Source organism: Equus asinus, chromosome 8, assembly GCF_041296235.1.
Source record: "Equus asinus isolate D_3611 breed Donkey chromosome 8, EquAss-T2T_v2, whole genome shotgun sequence".
Lineage (NCBI taxonomy): Eukaryota > Metazoa > Chordata > Mammalia > Perissodactyla > Equidae > Equus > Equus asinus.
In genome coordinates, this window is record NC_091797.1 from 75,027,455 (window position 1) to 75,046,124 (window position 18,670).

The 18,670-nt window shown below is 48.1% G+C and overlaps 1 protein-coding gene across 5 annotated transcripts in view; it reads right to left on the bottom strand.

Annotated features, from left to right (window-relative positions):
• Positions 1 to 353: 353 nt before the first annotated feature.
• Positions 354 to 18,670, bottom strand: part of ZNF664 (zinc finger protein 664) — a 61,607-nt gene continuing 43,290 nt past the window's right edge. Inside the window, exons 5-7 of one of the 5 annotated variants that reach the window (XR_006531668.2) lie at positions 5,935 to 6,025; positions 4,451 to 4,538; positions 1,179 to 2,872 (exon numbers count right to left, since the gene is read on the bottom strand). The gene's annotated coding sequence lies outside the window, so the exon portion shown is untranslated. Of the gene's footprint in view, positions 2,873 to 4,450; positions 4,539 to 5,934; positions 6,026 to 17,201; positions 18,215 to 18,670 lie in introns of those variants that run through there. The other 4 variants (XR_011505303.1, XR_006531669.2, XR_011505306.1 and 1 more) reach the window with 4 other exon arrangements.

An 18,670-nucleotide genomic window follows, 5' to 3' on the forward strand; every position in this document is an offset into this window, starting at 1 on the left:
GGGAAACGAAAAGACAAAGAAAGGCTTTTTCCTCCGCTGCCTACTGACATCCTTTTGGGACCTTGGTCTACAAAAAAATAATAATAATAATAATAATTTCCATTTTGGAAACAGGCCAGCCTACTCTTGTGTTCACTGAATCCCGAGGCGGGCTCGCTGCCGCCCGGCCTGTAAAATGCCGCGTTAGCAAAATCTCTGAGTTCTCAGTTTTTCCATCTGGAAAGCAGGAATAAACGCACCCCCTCCCTCCCTCCCTACCTGGGTGTGTGATGGAGAATAAATGAGGTCACATCTGAGCCAGGAATTCTTCTCAACATCCTCCCTTCCCTCGCAAACTGTTCCATGCAACCTCTGCAAAAAGGTCTCCAAATATTTTTAATCGTGTGTGTCTAGGAGGAAAACAAATGAGCATTGTGTCAACTGGGCCCTCCAGGAAACAGATGCTGAGATGGAGTTAGATGGGCAAGAGGTTTACTGGGGGCAACGCCTGCGGAGATGAGGGAGAGGAGAGAGGACCAGCTGGAGCGCAGACCTCCGTGCACATCTGGGGTCTCAGCCGCCCCGACTGGGGCTTCAGAGCTAAGACGGCCCGTTAGAGGGATCCTGTGTCAGTAGAAATGGCAAGGTCCCGTGTGCCTGCCATGCTCGGTCATCAGCTGGGGGCTGCCTCTGCTCGAAAGCTGAGATGGAGCCTAAATGCATGTGGGACAGCTGGAGGCTGTCAGATTCTGTCCTCCTTGCAGCTGAGCAAGCTTTTCCTTAAAGGAAAATCTGAGTGTGCACCTCCACGGTTGCTCTGTGCCTGTGTTTGTGTGTGCGCACGCGTGCATGTGTGCGTACATGACACATGGGCTGGTATCTATATATCATGTGCCCTAAAAATATATAAAAAATTAAAATTTCACCATGATGGGATACAAAAAACATCAATAGGAGTTGCCATTTTTCCTTCTGCCCCCATCCCCCGACTGTACCGCGCGCTCTCCGCTCAGCGGAACCAGACAGCTTCTCCTGGGATCCTCGCCTCGTCCTGCCTGCACCGTGCCAGCGGCCCTCTGTCCAGCATGGCCATGAGTTACAGGGCCGGGAGCAGGGAGCCGGCAGTGAAGGGGTGCCTATCTGTTCTCATTTGCTAAACACTTGAGATCCACGATGGAATCAACATCACTTCGGCTTTTATGACTTAAATTCACCAATTTATGTCATGCCAGATTTAATGACATGCAAACCTGCAGGAGCCGCCAGGAGACAAGGTCTTTCAGATGCTAAAAAAGGAGCAGTGGACACTTTGCAAAAGCGTCTCCAATGTTGTCCCAGAATTATGTCTTGGGCCCAAGTGTTGCGAGTCCCGAATGCACGCATTCCAGGAGGGCATGCAAACGTCCCCCAGCCCACCCCCTAGGCCGGCCCAGACACAGCTTCGGGGCCGGTGGTTGCACACAGAAGCGCAGGGCTCCCACTCCTCAGGCCTCAGCGCCCATGAGCACCTGGGTCCCCCTCAGATGTTCCGAGGGGCACAAAACTTCGCTTGATGTCTGCGTCCCCTGCTTTGAGAACTTAGGACGTGAAGGTAAGTAAAGGGGATTGAGCACAGGGCTGTATCAGAGCCTGGGGAAGAGCGGAGTCGTTTGGCGGCAGCAGGAGCAAGAATTTATAATATTATGCACGACGCCATACTTGTCGTTGCCAGAGCACAGGGCCCGGAGGACAGAGATGCTTGTCCCTTTGTTCATGTCTCTTTTCACAGAGCCTACAGCAGGGCGCGGGCTCAAGACTGGTCGAACTCACGCTGCTCTTCTCCGAATATTTGTTTCGTTGAGGAGCTGAGGCACCACAATAAAAATACGGATTAAGGAACACAGGAGAGCTGAGCCTTTTTCTTCTCTTGTGCTTTAGAAAGCCTGGATTCTTCGTTTCTGGGGTCGGACTGTCATCCACAGCAACCTAGTGATGTATCTGATTGGCCTCTCCTGTCCCTTGATGAAGGGCCCGCAGCAGAAGGTGGAGAGAACCAGGACTCGTGCCAACGGGCCCCTTAGAAGTCCCTCCATGCACCGAATGCACACATGTACACTGTCCCTTTCCGATTTCCAGGACTGAAGCCAAATCCACGGCCTAGGGCGGTGGTCCTCAACCAGGGCGGATTTTGTCCCCCAGGGGACATTTCAAATGTCTGGAGGCATTTCAGTTGTCACAACTGGGGGATGCTACTGACATCTGCGGGTGGAGGCCAGGGGTGCTGCTCAACACCCAACAGTGCACAGGACAGGCCCACAGCCAGGAACTACACACCCCCTAACGTCAGTCGAGCCAAGCGTGAGACCCCCTGGCCTGAAGTAACACAGACGCTGGCAGCCTCTTATCTTTGGCCTTGTTGCGTCCTTCGGTTTCACGAGGCAAAAACACACCCTGGAAGAAGAAAGCTTTGACTGGTCTTCAGGCCTGTGGCATTTCAAGATGATGGTGGCCAGTGATGGGAGTAGAGATGCCAGGGGAGACCTTCGAACGAGGCCTCTGGGCTGCCTCCTGGCCACGTGAGAGGCTGGCTGCAGACTCAGACAGAGGCGCCTGAGGTGGCCTCTTCTCTACTGCACGGTGGTCACTGTGGGGTCAGGGACATGTGTTTCCAGGCAGCCAGGTGCCCGTATCCACGACCCAGAACCCGAACAGTGTGGTTAGGAGACACACTGATTATTGCACAGCGGCTTCCAGGTGTTACTCTCTGAACAGCCAACCAGCGCACTGGGCAGAGGACCAAGGCGGTGGGTGAGGGAGTCCCTGACTCGTCCTGTTGCTGGAAGGGGAGCCCGTCTATTGGCAGGTATGACAGTCATACTTAGGGATGCAGGAAACTCCCTGTACGTCTGAAGACCTGGGAAGAAGAAACGCCCGAGAGAAAACACATGTTAGCTTTCATGCTGGTACTTGTTGCAATCTCCTGTATCCATCATCACGGAGACAAATGCATCCTCAAGAGGAGTTCCGCTGAGGAATAAGACAGGACTTATCGACAGGGCGACTCTGAACACCCACCAGAGAAGAGAGATCTGTGTGCCCTGAGAGGCCAGGCATGCGGAAAGACTCGATTCAATCTGAATACGTTAATTCTATATTTACTCTCTATTCACTGATGATTAAACAAGATAATAGAGGTGGAAGCAGCAGAAAGTTAAGAATTAAGGATAGTCTCTAATTTTTGTTAACTTTTAGTCTCATACTGATGGAGCTGGGTAATCTCATTATTGCAATGAAGGCCACATGGCTGGGGAAAGCCTCCTTTTTCCACTGTCAACCATCCGAGCACACCTCCTATACAGGAGTCACCGGTTTCGTGGGTATTGCTGCGAGGCAGGGCCCGGCTGCCCACAGGTGGAGGTGCAGACACGAGATGCAGGCACGTGGCCGAGGTATAACCAGCTGGATACTGTGCTGGACACTGAATAGTGTGCCCCCACAATTCATGTCCACCGTGAACCTGTACATGTGACCTTATTTAGAAATAGGATTGTTAAGCTGAGGTCCTACTGGATTAGGGTGGGCCCTGAATCCAATATGAGTATTGTTCTTATAAGAAGAGTGAAATTTGGATGCAGAGACACACACAGAGGGAAGCCCATGTGACGACTGAGGCAGAGACTGGAGTGGGGGTCTCCCACCCAAGGCACGCCAAAGGTTGCTGGCAGCCACCAGCAGCGAGGAGAGAGGCGACGGACAGATCCCTCCCTGGGATCTCAGAGGAAGCACGGCCCTGCCGACTCTGGCCTCCAGAACTGAGAGAATACTTTCCTTGTTTTAAGACACCCAGCACGTGGTGCTGTGTTACGGCAGCCCCAGGACACTAATTCAGACCCCTGGGCTTGGGACCTCGAACCTTGAGGGTGTGACACAGAGACCCAGTGTCAGAGAATTTACTGCCGCAGGGCAGAGCTGGGGGTCCACCAGGGACAGCACCGTCGGTGCTGGTGGCGGTGCCTGAAGAGGCTGTAACAAGTGTCCGCCGCCAGTGGCCAGTGTCCAATGATGGCCGTACCTATGGGAGCGTCAGGCTGTCCCTGTGACCGACTGACCCACCTAGCTGCTGCTCTCGGTCTTAGCCACTTTACAAACCTAATTCTCCAGCACCCCCATCAGTTCCGTAAGCTGCCCGACATCCTTCCAGCATTAATGGGGCCTTTGAATTTTCTTGGATCCAGTGAGTGCTGCCAACTCATTCTTGACCACATAATACAAGAAGTTGAGGGACACACCAAAGCTTCATGGGCAAGCTGGAAACGTGATTTCCCTTTTGATTCACAAAGCAGAGTGATTTGGCTGGACTTCCACTTCCTAAGCAAACTTGGGTCAAAGACAGTGTCGACCAGAAACAGGGATCACGCCTGGGTGTGTCCCAGGAGCCGTGCCAGCCCGGCCAGACACTTGCTCAGCAAGTCCCGGGAGACTGCGCCATTACCTGCACTCCACAGTGAAGCAACTGAAGCTGCATGGCTCATCCGAGCGGGAGCTGCGCTCGAATCCAGAGCTTGTGCACTGAACCGCCCCTTGGGAATGCAAAGGGGAGTTTTGGGGAGAATGGGGAAAAAAGAAAAATATAAATTTCAGGGAAACATTTGTAGCTTTAACCTAATAAGGTGTGTGTTGGGGAGAGGAGTGACATTTATGTAAATCAGTGTGCACATATGCAAATCAGCCTATTAACTGGAGACCTGCTCATGACCACAGATATCACCTTATTTCAAAGGACCAAAAGCACTTTATATTCTCACTTTATTTTATGAACGTATTTTAACTCCCTAACACACCTCCTTCAGCAAAAGTAAAAACAAAAGATCATTTAAATCATTTCTTTATTTGCCAATTGATTTTTGTAAATCAAACTTTTCCCACTGACATAATTTCGAGAAAGCTTTATATTTGTATAAAAATGATTTAAGGTTTCATCTTGCTTAAAATAAACTTATTTATCCATTTCACCATTATCATGCTCCTATTTAAATAATCAGAATAATTCCCACTTTAAAAATACTTCCCCCTGTCTGCACTGAAATTTGCGTTCATGGACGATCCGGTTAGTGCCGATGCAGACAGAGTCTCTCCTTTCCCAGACCCCAGTCAGGCTGCTCTGAGCCCTCTTTCCACCTGGCCTGCCTTCAGTCGGCCTGGTCCAGCTGTAACAAGAATCCTGCTACGTCCGTTGAGAGAGAATCCTCTGCCCTTGAGATCTGATCACCGTGTCCGGCCTTCAGCAAGAATCCCGCTAAGTCACTTTAGCAAGAATCCCTTTCCTCGATGTTTCCTTGGTAATTTCCCATCCACTGACCCCTCCCCCCGCCGCCCATTGACTATAAGTCCCCAGCTGTCCTTGCTGTATTCGGAGTTGAGCCCCATCTCACCCCCATTGTGATATTCTTGATGCCTATAGTCCTAAATAAAGTTTTCCTTACCACTTTAATGAGCGTCAGAATAATTTTTTCTTTGACAGGAAAACGTCTCCCCACTGACCCTCTCGAAAGCATCGGACAGAAAGAGTATTAATATAATGCAAAGGTATTTGACTTTAAAAATCCATATTCAAAATAAGAGTGCTCTGAGGGCATTCCAGAGCACGGGTCTTCCTCTGCTCCCCTGGGTGGTCTGGCGCCTCCCTACAGCGTTCAGAGATGCTTCTCAGCCACGCTCCCGACGTCACCCCGGTCCAGGCCCCATCACCTCCCACCTGGACCAATCACGCTGTCCCAACCATTAAAAAACAAAATCTGACTGAGTGAATTTGAACATCTAAGAGGCTGTGTTCAACAATTCATGAACCGAGCAGCATCCGTCCAGAAAGTCGAAAGGAGCTCTGAGGAGCTGTACAAAAAGGAACGTTTTTAAAGGCAGAAAGGGGGCCAGAAATGAAGTGTCCACCAAAGTGTGCATTGTTGCAGGCAAGCTCACCTCCCTTTGGGGGAAGGCGGGGGTCTGTCACGCAGCTCACCGTACCAGTGCTGACCAGGTAATTCCAGATGGCCTGGTTAAAGGTCACATCCTGCAGGAGGTTGAAATTGCAATTTAGTCTTGGTTTGCTGCTGTGAGGCTTAGCACAAGCGTCTCCGTTTTGGACCTGTCGTTTCTTTTTTAACACGACGAACCTCCCTACCTCCTCCCCGTCTAGAATTCACCACCACCGGCCTGCCCCACTGCAAACTCCCCACGGCATTCAGAATAATGAGCATGCTCCAAACTGCCTAGCTCTGGGCCCCTAAGCCCTTTCGGCCTCCCTAAACACATCCGATGTCCAGTTCTTCCGGTACCTTCTCCTCTGCTCTTGATATCACCACATCTCGGGGCGCCCCAAGGCTAGCTCACACCCGCCAAGTGTCCACAGCTTTGCGCCATCCCTCTGACCTCAGCACAGCCTGATGTGACGTGCGCACCTCACCTTCCCTGCCGGGGCTGGAGAGTCACAAGCCTGGAAAACATCTCATTTCTTCCCTACCCTCAGTGCCTAGCACACTGGATTCGACATGGGGGTACTCAGGAAATGTTTACTGAACGGACGTCACCATTAAATTCAATAGAACGGAAAGCACTGAGGGAAAATCTTAAGGCCTATTTTCCGGAAGAACTTATCTTTCTTTGCGGGGCCTGAAAAATTTAAGTCATTCACAGCAAACAGGCACCCCCTTGTGGCTGCAAGCTGACAGTACAAGATCCCCAACACAAGGGTCCAACTCTAGTGATCAGATGGAGAGAAATGAGTTTAACCATTTGCAAAGCATGTATACCCATCCTTTGAGGTCATTTATAGGAAGAGTCAAATATTGACAAGGGTCTGACACATTTAAATTTCTTAAATGAATTTTCTAATCATCTTTAACCTGTAATGATTTCCCTTCAAAGACTGTAGCCCTTTGCCTTCAATTCAGTTCAGCAAATAACACGATGTTGACATGTATGTGCCCTAATGGTCAACAAGACTGGCCCTGGAGACAGGCTGACGAGCCTTTTCCAGGAGACACTGCTATTTTCCAGAAGCAAGTCTTTGACCTGCATTTACTACACGCTGATGGCCGATATTTACTGTATTCTCCCTTGGTGCAAAGTCCTGTGCTAAGCCCTTAACCTGCATTATCTGCTCTCAGCTTTCGAATAACCATATGCAAGGAGTACAAATCTTATCCGCATTTTCCAGATGAGTTGTCTGAGGCACAGAGAAGTCAAACAACTTGCTCAAAATCACACAGATAGGAAATACGGGACTGGATCAAAGCCAGGCAAAGTGCCTTTAAAATCTGCTTCTACTGTGAGCCTTTCTTTTTTCTGACTCCGCATCCTAAATATCCCTCCAAGATGCCCCCTTCCTTTTTTGGCACTTTTTTTCCCATTGTGGTTAAATATGCATAACATAAAATTTACCTTTTTAACCATTTTTAAGTGTGCAGTTCAGTGGCATTCACTGAATGCCATTCACATGTTGTGCACCCATCACCACTATCCATCTCCAGAACTTTCTCATCTTCCCAAACTCAGACTCTGCACCCTTAAACACTAACTCTCCTTCCCCACCCCCCAGCCCCCCACAACCACCATTCTACTTTCCGTCTTTACGAATGTGACTCCCCGAGGGACCTCACCTAGGTGGAATCATACAGTATTCGTCTTTTTTTGTGACTGGCTTATCTCACTCAGCACAATGTCCTCCAGCTTCATCCATGTTGTAGCCGGTGTCAGGATTTCCTTCCTTTTCAAGGCTGAGGAACATCCCATGGTATAATTAGACCACATTTTATCTGTTCTTCCATCGATAGACACTTGGGCTGTTTCCACCTTTTGGCTTTGAGAATCATGCTGCTATGAACACGGGTACACAAATGTCTGTTCGCGTCTCTGCTTTCAATTCTTTGGGGAATGTACTCAGAAGCGGGATTGCTGGATCACATGGTAATTTCAGGATACGGGGGTTCTGGTTAGCTCTGCCTCCTCCTGTCTGCAGGTCACTCAACACTCTTCCCAGTGTCCCATGCGTAAAGGGAGATGGAATACCTTTGTCCCTTTGAGTTGCTATGACCATTGCAATGATATGTACATTAAGATAGGGAGGTCAACTTCTAAAATATAAAAGTGGTTTATAACGTTCCACATATTGTTACCTTGAAGGGAGAAAAGGAGGCAGAGAAGAAGGAATTTTTTAACTCTGCGTAAGCTTTTCTGGTCTCTCAGCTAAAATCTGCTCTCCTGTGCCACTGTGCCATCTATCCATCTTTTCAGCATTCTTACATTTTTGGCAGAACTTTCTTGGTCAGATCACGATCAGTGATGAGCCCCACAGGAAAAAGAGAAGGGGAGATAGTGTTAATCTGCCGACACATGTGCTGGGGATCTTTAGAGCCAAAAAGAATTGCTTTATCAATAGGCTGTCTTACGAGAGACGATTCCCGGCACGCTTCACCAAGCGGTTGTTTATAGAGGTTTGTTAAACACAGTCATTTGTGGTATGATTTACGTGCAATGGTCTGAGTCCTTGGAAGGCAACCTATGTTTTCAATCTTCAGCACAAATGAAATAATGGTTTGTAACTTCAGGATTATACTCTAGGCTATTAATTTTCATTTTATATTATCCGAGAGAAATGGCCTGAGGAAATCACAACGCGCTTTTATTTTTTATATAATATTACCTTTTGCACAAAAAAGGTCTTATTAGCATTATTAATTATATCTTTTAAATAAGTGATCAGTAAAGAACTAGCCTAGATATAATTAATAGAACTTGGAAAGAATTAACAAAGAGTTTAAATATGTGAAACAAAGTAAATGGACTTGGGGCATGAGGTTCAACATTTGAATTAGAGAAGAAAAGCATAAAGTGGAGAGAGAATGGGTTAAAATTTGGGACCATGAAGTTTTATGACACCCAGTAGTTGCTTTCACACCATTTGTGGTGGGTCAGAAAAATGTTTTGTGAACAACAAAAAACTATCTTTTAAAAGTAATTCAGAGAAGAAGTGGAGAAGGGCAGTTTTTCGCCGCCCCCTCTAAGGAAAAAATGTTTAGAAAGTTGCATGGAGGCTGGGGACTGGGATGGACAAAACAAAGGACCCACCCCCTTTGACCACTAGAGGGGGCATGTCCATTCATTTCCAGCCACATCTGCTTCATTTTCCAAAGCGAAATGACTCCATTCCAACTCGCTGGACCCAAAATAAGTACGGACTTAACATGGAGCCTCTTCAGCCACGTAGCATGGAACTGCCAGGTCTGTAACACTTAGTGTCTCCTATCTCCCTCTGTAAAATCACTGTGGCGCTTAACTCAGCCATGCTCATAAAATGTGTGTGTGGGGGGGGGCTGTTTTGTTTAGTTTTGTGTTAAAATGCATCAACTCTAATAAAGGCAAGGGCAACACTGTTTCCAGAAAAGCGTAAAACAAAGCAAACTGCTCTTCAATCTTAGAGGTTTTGTTTCATTTGTTTTGTAAAAGAAAAAACAAACATCTCTCACTATTTTGTGGTCTTAATAACTACCCCAAAGTGTACAGAGAACCTAAACTCTTTAGTATCTGACCAACATCCAGCCATCCATGAGGGAATCAGCGACTTCTAGATTACTATTCTTCACAAAGGGAAAAAGAAAACAAAGCCCAAGTTGGCTTTTTTCCACCAAATTATTGGCTCTTTCCCAACCACCTACATAACTCATATTTGCTGAAGGAATGTAAGCTAATTTAATTATATTATTCAAAACTAAATCATGAAGGCAAATAAAATATAATTAATTCTGAAGCAATGCATCTATTTTATTATTCCATACTTGTGGGGATTAGAGTCATTGCTTTGCTCCGTCAGTCTGCATATTGAAATTGAATATTAAAACTGTGTCAATACTCAGGGGCAATTATGAGAAGGCCGGAGGACTTTAGGGGACTGGTAATGTGCTGTGCATTTTCTCTGAGAGCGTGAGAAAAAGAGAAGAGACCCTGGTTGACACTGAAGTGCTGATGAGGAGCACAAGCCATTTCGCCATGGTGGTCCCTGATGACAGTGGCCTCTCAAGCCTTCAAGAATTTCCGGCATTGGGCACATGAGGTTGACAACAATCTATATTTCCCAGGCATCTTGCAGCTCAAGGATCTCTCAAGGATCTGGATTAGCTCTTTCGTTGACATAGAAACACTTACGCTGAAAAGAGCTATTCACACGTCTTCCTGCCACTCAGTCTGAGAAGGTCAAACAACGTGGCCAACGTGAAGCCAGAACACTGGGGAAACGGGAAACAGACCTAAGAATACTGTGTGATGGAAGACTGGAGCTCATGGGCTCTTCTTACATTTCTTTTTCCTCAAAATGACTGTTTGATAAATATTGTGTTTATTCACAGGGGGCAGAAATTTCAGGCGGGCTGGTCTTGCCTGATACCTTCGCTAACTAAATCTTTGAAGGTTCACCATCAGTCTGCACTACCCTCGGACCTGGTCAAGAGGGGCCCCTGCTTGGGCCCCACACTTTATAAACAAGGCCCATCTCAGACCCTCCCAGGGGCCAAGGGGTTGTGCCAGCCCAGAGCCCTGCCTCTACACCATGCTCCAAATCTCCCCATCCTGGAGCTTCCTTCCCAAACAGCCTGCCCTCAGGGCCAGTGTGAGGCTTTCCTTCTGGGCACCCTCCTCAGAGTGGGCTGCCGGTATAGACACCCCAGCCCAAGGACTGACAAAGGGGCAGCTACAGGGGCAGCAGGGGGCAGGAGGTGGGGAACGGCCAGTACTTGGACTGTGGGCTGGGGTGCCTACCCTCCTGGACCACCATGACCAGTGCAGAACTCTGAAGAGTCACTCTGAAGTTGAGTGGCCTTCCAATAGGTGAACAGAACATATTTTATTGAACACTTGGTTAACCTGATTTATAACTTTTTTTTTTTTTGGTGAGGAAGATTGTCGCTGAGCTAACATCTGTGCCAGTCTTCCTCTATTTTGTCTGTGGGATGCCACCACATTACGGCTTGATGAGTGCTGCATAGGTCCACGCCCAGGATCTGAACCCACAAACCCCTGGCTGCCAAAGTGTGTGAACTTAATCACTACACCTCTGGACCAGCCCTGATTTATAACTTTCACAGGTGTAGACACAGGGACGTGGTCTCTAGTCGTGCTCTTGCCTCAAGTCCCAGACGCATCAGGGGCTGCATTAGCCAGGGTTCTCCAGACAAACAGAACCAACAGGATACTCAGAGACATACAGCAAGAGAGGTTATGAGGGACGGGCTCACACGAGTGTGGAGGCCGAAGTCCCAGGATCTGCCGTCTGCAAGCCAGAGGCCCAGGAGAGCTGGTGGTGGGGCTCCAGGCCAAGCCCACAGGCCTGGGAACCAGGGGGGTCAATGGTGTGAGTGCCAGTCCGAGTCAAAAGGACAGGGAGGCTGGAGCCTCATTGCCAGGTATCTCTGTGCTTCTGCCAAACCGCACTGCCATCACAATCGCTTCCACCACAACCAAGGGCATTGGCACACCTGGTGCCATCTTCACTGGGGACAGCCAGCTCTGCGGGGCAATGCCATTCTTCCCGGAAGATCCAAACAACACTGGGGACTGCTGCTGCTTCTCTGGGATGCTGGCAGTAACACTGAGACCCAGCGAGCTCTCACGCTGTGCTGGGCGCCAAGCCGAGGACCGCACAGGTGGAAGCTCATTTCAGCCTCATGACTATCCTGTGGGGTACAGACTCTCGTTCATCCGTCCAGTTTTACAGATGAGAAAAGTGAGGCTCGGGAGGGGAAAAAACTTGCCCGAGGCCACAGTTAGACATTGTGGAGGGACTCTGAATCCAGGGAGCCTGGGCTCCCACCCACCACACCACACACCTCCGTAGTGTCTGGGTCCTGCGGCCCTGAGGCCCAGGGCCCTGAGGCCAGGCTGACTCTTCTCACTCACGCAGCCCCAGCCCAGTGCTTGGCACATCACAGACGACCAGCATTTTGCGGGGTACGTGAATAAACCCAGGATGAACCCTAGGGGTGTGAGCAGTATCACTCGAGCATCCTCAGAGCAGGTAAAGTCTAGGATCTCCCTCATTCGCTTTCCTCCTCTTCCCCCTTTGAATTATTCCATAACGCTAACATTTAGAGAATCCCAGAAATCCCCTGGAGGCGCACCCCAGCGGTCTCCCAGTCCACTGCTTGCTGCTTCCCAGTGCCTTGGGGTGGCGCTGTGGACAACCTTGGGGTAGGCAGTTGGCCTCAAGTCGGTTTAGTCCAGGTGCCAACCCCTGGGGGAGATGGATGCTTGGCCAAGGGTGGCCCTGGCTTTGGTCCCCTGCGCATGCACAGCCATTCCCTGAGGTCCAGGTGTCCCTGGATCTGACTCATTCCTGTGAACTCAGAACCTTCTTCCCTCTCTCCCCTCCCAGGGGAGCATGGCACCAGGGGTGTGCAGTGTCTCTCTTTACTGTAGAAATAAGCCAGGTCTCTCTACACCCTGTGTCCAGCCCAAGAGGGCTCCCCATCCACTCCACTAAAGACAGCTATCCTTGGGGTCTCCTGCACTCTCTATGACACCTGGCCCTGAACACTAGAGCCTGTCACCATCCTTCCCACAGGCAGATAAAAACACAGGCACCCAGTTAGATGTGAATTTCAGATTAACAGTGAATAAACAAGGAATAGTTCTTAGCCTGTCAAGTAACTGAAATGGCAACGTAACTGGCATCCTGCGTTTCATCTGGCAACCCCACCTAAGGGAGGCTCCTCGGGCGGCAGGGCCCTCCTCTGCCTGGCCAGCAGCCTGCATGTTGTGTTACCCTTATTTTCCAAATGACTCAGTAGAGTCACAGGTGAGAGGAGCAGGAGCAAACGACCTCCACAAAGGCCTCCAGCTTGTTAGTCTGAAGGCTTGCTTTATTTTTAATACTTATCTAATAAATTAATTCAAGGCTATAAAATTTACTCATTTTGGTCCCACCCAACAGGATGTGCACTTGTTTTGGTTTCCTCTTTAGCTGTTAACGTGGCGGGGGGGGGGGGGTGTTTTGTTCGTTTGAAGTAGATAGAATTTTTGGCTCTTTTTCAGCAACTTGATTTTTATCACGTTAGAGAATGCGTTCCTGTGAGATTTCCACATTTTGGAATTTGCTGAGATTCTCTTCCTGGCATAAAACATGGTCAATTTTCATGAATGTTCTAAGAGGGTTTGTTGGCACAAAGTTCACAGACAGCTGACAGATCAAGTTTGTTAACAGCTGATTTGGAGATTTCTGAGATGAGAATCAACATTACCCTGCCATGATTGGGAATTACTCAGTATCTCATTGTATTTCTAAAAACACAAACTATCTTTCAAAGCTATGTTGTGAGCTGAAGAAGGTACGCAACCATGTATTTTACCTTCCTAACAAATTATTCTTTTCATAAATTGATGCTTTTTGCCTCAAATTCTCTCGACTGACACCACTTCCCTCACTTGCTTTCTTTTTGCTAGTATTTTCCTGAAGATTTTTCCACTCCTTTATTTTCAATCTTTCATTATTTTTTTTTTTTTGAGGAAGACTAGCCCTGAGCTAACTGCTGCCATTCCTCCTCTTTTTGATGAGAAAGACTGGCCCTGAGCTAAGATCTGTGCCCATCTTCCTCTGCTTTATATGTGGGACGCCTACCACAGCATGGCTTACCAAGCGGTGCCATGTCCACACCCAGGATCTGAACCAGCAAACGCCGGCCCGAGAAGTGGAACGTGCACACTTAACCGCTGTGCCACCAGGCCGGCCCCCTGATCACCTCTTATAATCAACCTATACACATACTTGTGGTGAAGTTTATAATTCCACTTGAAAATGTCTGTAAATAGTAGAATTTAACCCATTCACACTTACTATGACTAATGCTATGTTTAAATTTACTCCTGCCATGTTATTTCATACTTTCTAGTTCTTTCTTTTCATTTCTTCTCCTGATCTTTGCTGGATCAAGTAGCTGTCTCGGTGTGCAACACAGAGAGAATTCACAGTTCTCTGATCACTAACTGTTTGCAACAGTGACAGCGCAAGGAACAGCAGTACAGGAAACACGGCTGCTGGTACACCAGTCACAATCCCCAGTGCCTTCTCCCAGGGCACTGGAGGGAGGACTGAGCCTCTGGACTAAGTCCCTGCGGGTCCTGAGTTTATCTCAGAATGGGGGGAGGGGGCACACAAGCACAGGAGAGTGCCAGGGGTAAAAACGACATTTTGGGGATAAACAGGAGGAAGGCTCAAGGTGACTGATTTAAACGTTAAGAAGAAATATTACCTTAATTTTGTACTCCAGGCAAGTGAAGTGGGACACAGAAATGAAACATGGAAGAACACACCAGCAAGCGATCTGCATAGGTTTATTTGAGAATCTAAACCCCACCAGCACTGGGGACCTCACTCCAGTTTTACAGAAGGAAGTGCCTCCTCTGCGACCAAGAGGCAGCCTCAGTTGTAGCCCCCATGCTTTCATGCATGCGGTCAATTCTTCCCACCCCAGCCAGTCCCTCTGAAGCACCTGGTGTTCTCACCACACGCACTTTCATACGTTGCTCACAGAACCTCTCCCGCGAGCCTGGTACCTCATACCATAACACGGTTTACCCGCTGAGCCCAATGCGACAACACGTGCACATGTATCTTTCGTTTTATGCCAATGGCCTTTTCTATCTTTCTTCACACCCCAGCACAGTGTTCTTTTTCCTTCTACTTATTACACCCATCATTTTCTATTTGGTCCAGTGACTCAGCACCGTTCTGAACTCTTAGGTGCTCCTTTGCTTGAGGTCCCAGCACAGTGAATAACTGTGCGGCTAAATCAGATGATTTTCATCAATCAATGTTCTTTATCTATTAGAGTCACAAACTTAATGAAAGTCCTAGTTCCCAGAAAAATGCATATACCCACATACACAAAGACTTTTGGATACAATTTAAGAAGGTTCTAGACGTCTTTGAAACTCATTTACAGATTCTAGGTTTAAAAACTCTCCCAACACAACCCTCCCACCATAACTCATGACGCAGAGAAGACCGGGCCAGGCCAGCACGGAGGAGGGACGAAGTGCCTGAGTGAACCCACTCCCGGAAGCAGGATTTAGGAAACATAACTGGCAGGGTATACACACAACAATCTATAAAATGTATAAATTCACCTGAAAATCAGTAAGAGCAACCTATACATGCTTTTATTTTACTCTAAAAAAGTATATAATTTGCATAAGCCTAAATCTGAGCAGTAAAGCAGCTTTGGTATGCCAGTCGCCTTCCAGGAGGCCTACGCCCAGCTCTTGCTGACATGCAGAATAAACACAAGGCCCGGGATCTCCGGATTCGCCCTGCACCTCAGGGCTGGGGGACCAGGCCTGCGGAAGCCTGATGCTCCCTGAGGACTCCCGCGCATCCCGTGGCGCTGATGGTCTTTGGCCACCCTCTCCTGTCTCCTGCACTTATCTGTGTGTGATACTTAGGTTCTGCCCCATTTCAGCTTGAACACAGCACTCGGCTCCCACAAGTTCCATGAGGAGTCCACTCAGACCAAGCACCCCAAGACTGCAGGGAAGGGTCTGTGGCCAGAAGGCTTCGTGGACAGAAGCGTGCCACCTCACGCCATCCTAGCCCACTGGGGCCCTCTCTTCGAGTCCCTCTCCCATTCTACTTGCATTTTCTCGTCCCAGACTATCCTGGGGCATTCAACTTCTTCTCTCTCTTATCACATGGGGCAATTCAGTCCTCTCCAGCCCTATCCCCAAATCTAGATGCCCAAACCCATCACAGTGCTCATCAGAAAAAGAACTCCAAGTAACATGACTCATCTTCCTTAACAGGCAACTGGGATTAGTATTTTTTCTGTTGGATTAGTGAATGCTAGGCTCTTTGTACACGTTTACTTTACTCAGTTCTCCAACTCCCTCACGAGTTAGGTACCGTCAAAACCATTTTACAGATGAGAACCCTGAGGTTCAGAGAACAAACTGCACGGGGTCCCAGAGGGCGGGCTGAGTGGCCCTCATTTCTCCCCCCTGCAGTTCTCACCCACACGCCTCGCTCGGCAGTGCTGTTGAGATTGGGCTCCTGCCTGTGATGCCATCAGCCTCTTTCTCACCCTCCCCTAGGGGTTTGACTTTACCATGGAGCACTTTGCCATCTGCTTCTGATATTTGCTTTCTATTCACCTATTTTTGTCAAATTCCTGAGAATAATAGCCAACTGTACAGAAAAAGTGCTTAGTAATTTTAAATGTTTTAGGATAAGAGAAGCAAGAGTTGGAAGGTCCCTTGGACGGCATCATGTCCAAGCTCATGCAACACCCGAGAATCCCTCTATATCTTCCTCAAGGCCGCCCACCCACGTCCTCAGACAGTGGGCCCTCTGAACGCTGCTGGGCTGACTCGAGAGACTTCCTGTCTTAAAGATGCAAAGTGCCAGGGACTCAGGCTCCCGCTAGAAACTGTGAAGTCAGCCTTGCCTTCTCTCTCACAGCCCCTAAATCCTAGCAGGCACCAGGAGTGACCCGATGGGTGACACTTGGGCTCACATGTGACCTCTCTTCCCCACCCACTCACATTGAAAGGGCCAGTTTGGACGGCTTCCACCTCGACAGTGGAAGCACAGTGCAGACCTGCCCCTCAAAGCCAGCAGATGCCAGACTACTGTCAGAGATGCTGCATGGAACACGGGCGACCACAGCTTTAGCTAAGAGCATGTCATCCCTTACCAGGAGTTTGAAAGTGAAATAAAAGCCTATGGGCACCAGGCAGATAATACAAATGACCAAAATGGATCACACAGGGAACGTGAATTCACAGTCAACACTTAAAAATCATTAAATTTTATGTAAAAGTCTAGATTGTTGGTTTTTTCTTAAAAAGGCAGACTACATGGGAACAAACGGCCACAGCCACGGCCCTTATGACTCCTCTTTGAATTATTCCTGCAATTTATAGGCAATTTAGTCATTGTTACCTGCTTGGGCTGCGCGACCCCTGGGCTAAGGTGTCCCCACAACTTGGTTAGCTGGGACAGTCCCAGTTTAGGTATGTTGTCCTCATTCAAGTATTAATCGCACGCCCACCCCTTTGCTCTTAAGTGCCTAGTTTGGGCAATAAATTATATGGTCACCTTAGGCATAATGCAAAAGTCAACCGCACCACACACACACACACACACACACACACACACACACACACAGACATACACATGATAGCCACTGACTTCACACAACTACATGTCAAGCACAGAACCCCGTTATAAAGTGATTTTATTAAATTGATTTGGACATACTGTAGGTCAAATAATATTTTCCGAAGATAACAATTATGGACTTTAAAGCTTGACATAAAATTAGTAGCTTCAAAAGTGTTAGTCATATTCCCCAGCAACAGCATGATAAAATAATTCAACTATGTAGAAATATAGAACTCTAGGACTAGCTGGAAACTCGGAAATCATTTAGCCTAATATCCTCATTTTGTAAGTGAGAAAACTAGACTCAAAGATTAAGCGATTTGCCCAAGCTCATATACCTAATAGTAATAAAGCTAGAAATCAAACCAATTTTTCCTAAAACTAAAATTCTATCAATGATATTTCAACTGGCTCTCTATCAACTAAAAGTCTAGGCTTTTCTCTAGTGCTCCACACTACTGTGACATGAAAGAGGGGTAAGACACCACAGTAAATCGCAGTCGAGGAGTTCAGGCCTGGAAGGGGCTCACTCGAATAACGATGCCAGCCCTCTGTGAAAGGAGATGCGTGAGAAGCGACTTCCCAAGGCCTGTTACAGAGACGTCTGGATGCAAGTCCAGACAGCGACAAATTCACCCGCAAATGCCAGCTCCACTCAGGCCCACCCACTAAATTGTGTGCTCCTTTTCAATCTCCTTTACACGTTGAGGTGTTAGTTATACAAAAACCCCTTCCAGTCTAACAGAAGAAATTAATTCAAATATGAAGAGAAATCACGCTTTGTTTCAGCATTTCGATGACTATTTTGGGGAGTTCATTTTCCATCCCCATAGACAGCTGACAGACACCACTAACCTGACCCCCATTTCAGAGCTTCAAAGAGCCTCAGTTTCCCCAAAGACTTCCTGAGCAAAAGGACTACATGTGGGAAAGCAACGAAAACAGGAATGAGAAGAGAAACAAAGTTAAAAATTAGTTGCTTTTGTTCTTGTCATTGGGGACTTTTGGTCTTCTAAACATTCCTTGAGTTCCTCCACATGAGTTTTTAATATCAATCTAGCCAAAAAAAAAAAAAAGGCCTATAAAGGTTGGGATACGGAGCACCTCAGCGTCTCCCCCCTTCCCACGCTCACTGCGCTCCTCGCTCCCCACCTCCCCTCCCGAGACATGGCAGGGCCACCCCCAGCCTGCGCTCGCAGCCAATGCTCTGGGCCTCCGCTCCCATCCACCGCCACCCGAGAAAGGCCTTCCCTGACCGCTACCTAACACTGCCCCCCCCACCCCACCCACCACACTAAATCATCACCCTAGTTTATTTTCTTCATAGCACTTAATCACTATCTCACACTACGTCATTTATTTGTTTACTTGCTTATCATCTGTCTCCTCCACCAGAAGTCAACTCCATAAGAGCAGGGCCCTTGTCTGTCTCACTCAGTGGTACTCCCAGCACCGAGCACATGCCTGGCATGTAGGAGGTGTTCAATAAATACTTGTTGAATGAATGAAGGA